The sequence below is a fragment of the Eumetopias jubatus genome, unplaced genomic scaffold (assembly GCF_037043125.1).
Source record: "Eumetopias jubatus isolate StellerSeaLion01/CBP00866 unplaced genomic scaffold, mEumJub1_p1.0 scaffold_8, whole genome shotgun sequence".
NCBI classification, from domain to species: domain Eukaryota; kingdom Metazoa; phylum Chordata; class Mammalia; order Carnivora; family Otariidae; genus Eumetopias; species Eumetopias jubatus.
In genome coordinates, this window is record NW_028274814.1 from 121351186 (window position 1) to 121361786 (window position 10601).

The following is a 10601-nucleotide window of genomic DNA, read 5'->3' on the forward strand; positions in this document are numbered from 1 at the left end:
GATGTCTAGTGGTAAGAAGTTTGGAAATAACTACTCTAAACAGCTGTCTGGAAGGGTCTTGTTTAGTGCAGTTGGTTAATTTTGAGAAATTCCAGTGGGGGAAAAAGCTGCATTCTAAACAAGTTTATCAGCCTGTGCCATTTGACTGGTCTCCTGTTCAAAGGTTCCTGTTGCAACTCCTTTTGCATCACTTGCATAAAACTGAGGCAGCAGTAAGTGACAAAGGTTTTATTTATCTCCTGTTATTATCTGTTGACTTTTAAAGGGCTGGGTAATGAAAAGAGGCAGATTAGCTAATCCACCGGAAAGGATGAAGCAATGTCTTGTGAGGCCCAAGGTTCCCACCAGGCCCTTGGAACTCTCCAAGCCATGGTCATGGGCTTCTACTGAGAGAACATGGCAAGGAACCCTTTCATTACCTAGCTCTGTGGACCAAGGCTCTAAAGGGGGAAGGAATGTGTTCAAAGCCATGCTGTTAAGTAAGAATCTGGCCAAAGTAAAACAAAACTGCTACTTGAGTATTAGTTTGAGAGAGTCAATATTAATTATGATTGGATTGCTCCACCAGACACTTGTGAGGTAAGTATTAGTAAAGTAAATGGCAGAGCTAGGATTCACATCTAATTATCTTTGACTATGAAAAGTTTTCGTCTCCTTCTCTGAAGTTTAGTGTCTCCAAGAGAGAAAATTTTTCTCTAAAAGTCTCATAGTTCCTGCCCCTTGACATTCACAATAATAGCAATAATAATTATTATTATAATGATTATGCATGCTGGGTGCCTACAATATGCCAGGTATTATTCTAGTTTCTGGGAATACATAAGAAAATGAAAGGGAGAGAGATTCCTGACTTTGTGGAGGAAGAAAGACCATGGACATAATATAGAAACAGTTTATATAGTTTTTTGGAAGGTGGTGAGTGCGACATGGAAAATAAATAGAGCATGGTAAGGGGTACTAGAATTATCTGAGAGTGTGGTAAGTTCAAATAGAGTGCTCAGGGCAGCCTCTAAGAAGATAATACTTGAGCAAAGACATGAAGATGCAGATATCTGGGGCGAAACTTTGACGCAGAGAGAAGAGCTGGTGCAAAGTCCCAGGGGTAGAAACATGCCTTGTGGGTTTGAGAAACAGCGAGGTCAGTGTGAGTCAAAGAGGAGAATGAAGGAGATGTGTTCAGGTGAAGTGGGGGCCAGATTGTGCAGGGTCTTGTCAGCCACCGCAAGGATGCCGGCTGGCTTTTACTTTCAGTGAAATGGGGGGGTCTTTGTAGAGTTTTGGACAGAGAAGTGACAAGATCCAACTTACATGTTAAAAGGATCTTTCTGGCCATTGTGGTGAGGGAAGTGAAGAGGAAGAAAGACGGTGGACACCTAGACAAGAGATGAACAGGGCTTAGGCCAGAGTGTAGCAATGGAGGTAGAGGGAGGTAACTGGGTTCTGGGTAAGATTTGCTGAGGGCAAATCTTATGATTGAGAGAGTGGACTCGAAGGTGCCTACAGCTTTCCCACCAGGAGTCTCCCCACTGAATCCTCTAAGCAACACTGCCACAAGGGAATAGAGGGTTCAACCTGCACACTGTGTGTGTGTGACACATGGCAAAATATTCTACAGTCTGAGGGGAAACCAAAACACTGTAAACTATTTCATCTCTATATAAGGAGATCTCTTTATATAAGTTACCATGTTTTAAATTCTAAGTACCAAGACTTAGAATCTAATGCCATTATCTCTGATCGTGATCAGAGTCTTTTAAGCAATCTGAGCCTCAACCTCTTTATCTGTGAAGTGGGGATTACTGTCCTGCTGTCTCAGTTGTGAGGTCATGTGAACTCCATGGAGCCGTGACAGTGTTTGGATTACTACTGTGCCCAGGCACTTAGAGTGGTGCCTTGTGCATAGTAGTTGCTCAATAACTACTTGTTGAGTGACTAAATGAAAGAGAATGTACTCAAAGACCTTTGGGAAAAATTTACAAATCTATGTTAGGTTTGTTATTAGTGAACTGACAACTGCTGAGACCAGCAGCTTTTGGGGAGGCCTGAATTAACAGTATAATTACTTTGCTTTGACTTAGCCTGTCAATTCTAGTTGCTCATATAATGGAATAATGAGGACATTCCCTCAGCATTTCTAGCCTCTGGTGTTCATAACGCATTTTCATAAGCCAACAGCACCTGGACAACTTACATAAGAACAGATTTGATGAGCATCTTCTTTTTAATTAAGGACATCTGCTTTTTAAAATCAGTCTCATTAGAGAGTTCTTTGCACCATGGATCTGATCATTGGTGAAGCTGATAATGAAAATATACAAGGTACATAAAGCCAAGGGGAATTGAATTCTAATCTTGAGTCAATGAGTTAATAAGTGAAAGTGCTTAGAATAGCACCTGGTATAGTAAATGCTCCAGAAGCACTAGCCGTTCTTATTGTTATCTGTAAATTCATTCATTCATTCTTCTTTCCTCCTTTCCCTCCCTCTCTACCCTCTTTCTCTCCTTCCTCTTCCTTCTTTCCTCCCTCCCTCCCATCCTTCTTCCTTCCTAATTCACTAATCCACTCATTCTCGACTGTTTTCTGACACCTGTTTTGTGGCAGGTCCTGTGGCAGGTGTCAGACATATGAAGATTAATGAGGCACAGCCTCTGCTCATGAGATATTTGCATGAAGCCAATTAGAAAGCAATGTGGAAATGGCATCTGTCCAACCCATTTTTCCCCTGATATTGTGTTAATATAACATAATTGCCTGAGTGGATGTACTTAAGTTCTCCAGACTTTTTTTAAAAAAGATTTATTTATCTTAGTTAGAGCAAGAGCGGGAGGGGCAGAGGGAGAGGGAGAGAGAATATCAGACAGACTCCTCACTGAGCACAGAGCCTAACGTGGGGCTTGATTTCACAGCGCTGAGATCATGACCTGAGTCCAAACCAAGAGTCAGACCTTTAACCAACTGCATCACCCAGGTGCCCCATGTTCTCCAGACTTTTGAGGTCCCTTTTCTCTTCATGTGGGAATAAAATGGCTCAAACCTCCATCACATGTACTGTGGGAAATTCAGTGCCTACTTCAGTGCTTTCTGAAGATTCTTGGCAGTCACTTCTTACTCCAGTCTCTTTCCTGCTCTTCATGTGTCATTTTGTCTCCTACTTTCTCTGTGCTAGATCTGAATGGATTTATCACAAGCAAGCTAAGCATCACTAACTCAAGTTTACTATGGATAAGAGATTTTCACTGTATGTTTTGAGTGGATAATGGGAGATGGGGTATGTAATTTAAGCACAGAGTAGGAACATAACTTCATATGCAATGTCAGACTCTAGTATTCCTTGAAATGTATCAGCTTTCCTGCAATTCCCCCATTAGAAATGCTCCTCTTTAGACATTGGCTTGTTGTTCTGTAAATGCGACTCCATTTTACTCCCCATAATTGTATCTGAAAGCCCCTCCTCTGGTCCTTCTAGAGATGGGGGTGGAAGTGGAGAACAAGTGTGGAAACCAAAAGACTGGAAAGAAGGCTATGGCAGAAATTCAGGTGCCAGATGACAGGGATTTGGATCATCATAAGGGGAAGCAGTAAGTAAGCAAATAGATTCAGAACTCTTTTGAAGATAGAGTTGACAGGTTTGCTGATGCATTGGATATGGGATCTTACAGAAAAAAAGTTTGAAATAGCTCCAAGATTATTGGCGTGAGCAACAGGAAAAATAAAATTATCAAAAGTAACCTAATGTTTAATGCAGAATATCTGGAAAACATCTAAAATATGAGTAAGGAAACAATAATTACCCAAAGTTCCCATTACCTAGAGATAAACATTGTTAACATTTTGGTGTTTCCATGTAGTCATTTTTTCCTTCCTTGTTAACTGTTCTAGGCTTTTTCCTGTGTGTGCATGCATACATATTTATAAAAATATATAAATACGTATATAAATCAGTACGCACACACATACACACATTTTATCTGCTTTAAAAAAATAATGAACATACCTCTGAGCTATTGATACCCAACATTTTTCTGCTATCAGGCAGTATCATGCAGGCAAACTTCCTTATAGTGTTATTTTCTAATATTCTGAGTATTTCCCCATGTCATTAGAGAGTTTTGGAAAACACTTTATTTTTTGGAAAACATTTTAGGTAGATGGGTAATATACCACAGTATAACTGTAACATAATGTCCTTAGCCATTTCTCTATTGTTGGACATCTAGGTTCCATATTGTGCTATGAAAAATAATGCTGCAATCTTTGTATCTAAACACTTGTGCATGTCTCTGATCACTTCTTAGTGAGAAATTGTTGAGTGTGAAATCAGCAGGTCAATATTTTTAAAGGTAAAAAAAATGACTTCTTGATTATTGATTATTTCTCAGCATTATACCTAACACATCATGATAAGCTGAGAGTTAAAGTCCCCAACAGTGAGTCGTTAAAGCACTCACCTACTCAGTGTCTCACCAGGCTTTTAAAACCTGTGTCCACTTCTCTTCCAGTTTTGATTAAACTGAAAAGGCTAACTACAAGTAATCTTTGTTAATGAGTGTGAAGAACATTCTAAAGTCATATAGAAACTGATGATTATGAAATCTTTTCATCCAATATCATGCCCTTTATTTCACAAAAGAAGAATTGCCTTTTCCATCAACCCTATGCCAATCAATCTCTTTCATTCTCTGTCCCCTATTTGGCAGGGCATGCTCCTGATCCCAATAGCAGATATTTCTTAAACTAAGAGCTGAATCTAAAAATAATGAACATTTTCCTAAACCCGTGGCTTCTTCAGATGCTAGCTAAGGTTGTCACTAAGGATGATGACAAATAACTAAAGTCCAATAAAACAGAGGGCTCCATATGTGCAGGAATGGAAAAGCATAAAAGTTAGGTCTCTGGCTATGAGGCAGTCTCAGGCTTGTTCAGTGGGTCCTCACTGTATGGTTTGGACTCTGATTTGACTTTGCAGAGGTACAGCAAGTGTGGCTCTATTATTCACGTGTAATACAGTTCGGTTTCACTTGTACTGTTTGCATCCCATTTTGGGTCCTCCTGGTCCTCTACCCTCTGCATACACTCATCTTAATTGACCTTAACTGATTTTTTTTCTTTTGGTCTATGAAACATGACCATGATTCTAAGAGTCAAGGCTATCCCTACCACCCCGTTCCCCTTCTCCCATTCTTTCCATGTCATTCTCACCCACTCCTCACAGGTAATAATCTCATTAGTTTCGGGTTAATCCTTCTTGCATTTCTTTTGCACAGATGAGCAGAAACGTATATTTTCTTATGTACTTTTCTTTCTTACAGGAAGGATACCATACCATATACACTCTTTGTATTTGGCTTTTTTTTTTTTTTCAGTTGGCAATATCCTGGAGATTGCTCCCTATCAGCTCATAGAAATCTTCTAATTCTTATTTATAGTGGCATTATACTCTGTTGTGTGGGTGTATCAGAGTTTATCCAACCAGTCCCCTGTATATGGGCATTTAGGTTGTTCCATATATTTGCAGTTGTAAACAATGATGAAATGAACATATATATATATGTATATATATGCATATATATATATAATTGAAGATATATCTTCAATTTTTGCTGGTACAAAAGGTAAGTGCACATGTAGTTTTGTAATATATTGCCAAATTTCCTTCCTGAAGAGTTTTACCCATTTACATTCCCACCAGCATGTATTAGAGTGTCTGTGTCTGTTTCCCCATAGCCTTGTCATACTTTTTAATTTTTGTCCATCTGATGGCTGAGCAATGGTACCTCCCTAAAATCTGATTTCTATATCCTCAACTCAACAAGGTTGCCAAGTGATTTCTGTTTGGCAGCAACCTCCCTGCATTATGGCCTGGAAACTGCCTTCCAACAGTAAGCTGGTCCAATCCTAAGTCTCACCTCATTTGTTTCACTTTTCTCAGGGATGATGGTCCTAAATTCTATTATCCAATGTCTAATACCCATTATTTCTAATATTTTGTCCAGTTTTTTAGTCGTTTAAGGCAAAAGCATAAATTCAATCCTGTTACCCAATCTTGGGCAGGAGTGGAAGCTGGTCCAACATTCATTTGATAAGATTACCAAACAGAGAAAGGAGATAATCAAAGATTATCAAGACAATAAAAAAAATTCTAGAACTGAATAGACATGTTACATTGAAATAGACATTCTTATAGACAATTACAAGCAGAATTTTTTTTGTAAAAAATCCACCTGGTGAAAATCCTTCACTCTAAAAGAATAAAGAAAAACATTAGGAAACTTTTATAAGGGGAGAAAGAATACAATAGAAAGGGAGGCTTTCTCTACAAAAGGGATAGCAACTGAGTAGTAACAGACTTCTCATTGGCAGAATGCTGAAAGACAATGTACCAAAATTCCAAAGGCCTGAAAAGATTTGATTTTGATTCTAAGATTCTATACCTAGGCAAATTAAAATATAAGTGATAATTGAATTTTAAGAGAATACTGTGAACACCTTAATAGGAACGAATTTGAAAAGAAAGTTGCAATGGACAGTTTTCTTAGAAAATATAAATTAGCAAAATTGACTCAAGAAGAAATACAAAAATTGAATAGAACTATATTTACAAAAGAAATTAAAAATTAATTTCAATATATACTTCTTAAAAGGGACCTGGCCCAGAAGTGTCCATAGGGGAGTTTTATTAAACCTCAAGAAACAAATGAAAAAAAGGAAAATTTTCTAACTCATTCAAAGAGGCTACCAGACCCTGTTACCAAAGCCAGAGAGGATAGTGGACCAGTGAAGGTCCAGTCGAGAGATAGAAAACTTGGCAGTTATCGAAAAATGATAAAATAATGGAAAGAATTAATAACTAGATATAAAATTGTTACCCAGGTAACCAAAAGGCTAGAAAGAGAACTCTAAGGTACCAGCACTGTAGCTACTGCAGAAAGCAGGTTCCACTCCAGGGCATGGAGAACTAAAGGGAAGAACTCAAATTTATTAAAATATGGAAGTTTAGAGGAGGGTCCCCATGAACTGAAATTCAGATCTTTCAAGAGAGGCTGCTGCCCCACTTGTGCTGGTGTCCGGGATGTGGTGGAGTGGGGGTGTGGAACATGCTGAGGCTGGTTCTGCAAGTATTGAAAAAAAAAAACAAAACCCAAAAACCCACCAACTGGAGTCAACTGTTGCTATGGGAAGGAGCTGCTGCTGCCTGGGTGAAGAAGTGTTGCCCGGATACCACAAACAGGAAGAGGGGCAAACAGGAAGATCTTCGCAAGCTGTCAGGAAGGAGTAAATCCTCTCTTCCTCTTCTAGCCTGCAGTCTTCTTTGTTAGTCAGAGCCTAAAAAAAGCCAACTGGCAGAGCAGACATGTGGTTTGCAGAATTCTCGCATCACGAATCAAAGTATAGAAGGGTGGGCCTAGAACTGAGCGACAATAACAACTATCACAGAGAGCACACACACAAAGGAAAATTTATGCCCACCCATTGATAAATGGAGGAAAAATTCTTCAATAAAACAGCAGCCTATTAAATCCACCATATTTATGAAATAATAGTTCATAAAAACGTAGGGTTTATCCCAGGAATACAAGGATGCCTCAATATTTGAAAAGCTACTCACTAACAGGTGGAAAGAGATACTGAAAAGACATTTGATGAAACTCAGTGCATGTACCTCATCAAATCACTCAGCAAAAGGAGGACTGGAAAAATCATTATACCTAATGGTGAAAATCAGAATAATTCCTGCTACTGTCAGAAACAAGACAAGGAAACCCATTATCTTTGCTACTATTCAACATTATGCTGGAGGGCTCAAAACATACAATATAATGAGAAAAAGAAGAAAGTATAAATATTGGTTGGAAGAGACAAAATTGTCACTTTTGTAAAAATCTGATGTCCTATTTTTTAAAGATTCAAGAAAACCAATGGAAAAACTAGGCAGACTAATATGAAGATTCAGAAGATCACACATGATCACACGAGAAGGTAGAAACCATACCTTCCCATGTATAGTAGTGAGGACCAATTAAAAGTATCAAATAAAACTCCTGTTTATCTTAGTGATAAAACTATAAAATGGGCATCAAAAATCCTAGCAAGAATTGTACTTAAAATTTTAAAACTATAATATGTACATATATGAATAAACCTAACAAGAAATGTTCAGAAAGTTCTTTTAGAGAACACAAAAGACATTTTGAATAGATTTGGATGCGAAGACTGAATTTCATAAAACACATCAATTCAATCCAATCTCAGTAATGTTTACAGCTGGATTTTTTTTTGAAAGAAAACTATAAGCCGATTCCAAATTTCATCTGATTGAAAAAAATGGGTTAGAATAAAAACTATTTTGAGAAAAAAGAATAATGAGGATCTTGCCTTACTGATATTAAAACATACTATAAGGCAATATCAATGAAAGCAATGCAGTACTTATGTGGAAATAGATAAATTGATCAATGAAACAGAAGACAAAGTTTAGAAACAGAGGCATACATTTACAGAATTTAATCTGTGGTAAAGTTGTCATTTCAATAGAAAAGAGAGATTACTGGATATTGATTTGGAAAAAAAATAAAGTTAGATAATAATCTAACACAAAGTCTCAGATTATTACATATGTGTAACTAAAAAGTAATTAGGACAAAATAAGGGGCAACATATTTAAATCTTAAAAATGAGAATGGCTTTCCTGAGCAAGACCTAAACATAGAAGCCATAAAGAGAAAAAAATGGACAGACAGGATCAAATAAGAGTGGATATTTTTTGCCCAAAGAAAAACACTATATACAAAGTTAAGAAACTTAAGGATGCCTGGGAGAATGATTTTGCAATGTAGTTAATAGATAGTTAGCCTCAATAATCTTTTCCAATATTAAAAACAATCTGTAAATGTTTTGATTTAGGATTTTTAGTTATTGAAATGGACTATAAGCCAGGCACTGTGCTAGCTCTTTCCAGACATGATTTAGTCCTCAGAACAACCCTAGGGAGTTGATATTATTATCTCAATCTGGCAGAGCAAAAACTGAGATACAGAGAGTCTAAGCAACTTGCTTAATTTCTCACAGTTTCTAAGTGACAGGCTGAAATTTAACAGCAACTCTGACTTCGGAGCTCTTTCCCAGGCCCTTTCTTCTTTCTAGAGCTAAATTAGTTTACCTTAAACATTTCTAAAATTGCACTATTATCTCCCACAAAGTATTCCCCGACCTCATCTTTTATGCTATGGTCTAGCAGAGTATTATCCCTTTAAACCACCAATCACACAGTGACTGAATAAATGCATTATATGGACAGGGGAATGTCAGTGAGTGTACAAATATTTATTCTAAGTGAAGGGAGAGGGATAACCTTATCATGTCCATTCACAATTAAAAACTTGGCAAAAACAGTAGCTAGTCGAGAAATCTGAAGTTGGCCAGCTCGCTAATTTGGTGTGTGATGTTGTCAGAATTGTTCATCAGCTTGGCTTCATGCTGACAAGCGATGATGATTTCCCCAGGGCCAAGTGAATTTCATGACCCAACGCCATAGGAAACTCTTAAGCAAGGAATTTGAAGATACTCACTTTACCTATCAATGAATTACTCTATACTAATTCTTGATTGGGATAATGGGGTGAAACAAAAAGAATACAGTTACCAGAATTAAAAAAAACAAAAAACAAACCCACAATGTTTATTTAGATAAAAACCTGTGGCTCCTGTTTTCCACCTTATCTTGGTCAAATATTTGAACAGATTTGCAATTAAAGAGCTAAATTTTCAGTTACATTTCTTCCTTGTGGTGCTGCTAGATTATGAGTACTGCTGCCTTTATTATTTGAGACTGTTAATGTCTGAGCTGGTCCTTCTAACACCCCTGGATAATTTCCTTTCCCTCCTGTGTGCCCTTTTAACATTGGCATTTTTCAGAGTCCTGCCCAAGGCCTTCTCTGCTGGTCTCATGCACTCCTATGGCTCCAAGTACCATGGGTGTACAGATGATATCTGCATTATTTAGGGAGACTTTGGCTGCAGACATCAGAATACCCAATAATGGCCTAACAAGGATGATCTTTAAGTGTCATCTCATGGAACAAGAAGTCTGGAGATAGTCTGTTCCTGGGTTGGTTCAGGGGTTCAGAGGGGTCATCAGGTACCAAGTCTCTTTCCACCTTTCAGCTCTGCCATTTGCAAAGCCATCTCAGAGTTTCAAGATGGCAGCTGAAGTACCAAACCTCAGGTTTCCACATAATACATTTAGAGTGGGAAGGAAGAGGGTTTTGAAGGCAGAAGACAGCTTTCTTCTCATGCTGCTGTCTGTTTTATCAGGGAGAAAGATCCCTCCTAGAAGTTCCCCAGTAGACTTCCCTGGCCTTAAAAATGTGTCATATATGCAAATTCAAAACTGCTTAGCAGTTTTGATAAAAAATACACTTTAGTTACTGATGGATAATACATGTTTGAAAAATTTAAGCAAACTGTCTTATTGTAGGATCCCTGGAAAAGAGTGTGAAGCAAATTTTCCATGCAATGCTTACTGGAGAAGAGGATGCAATCCTAAGAATGCAAGAGGGAGGGAAAAATGGGAATAAGACAGAGAAGGAGGGAAAGCAATACA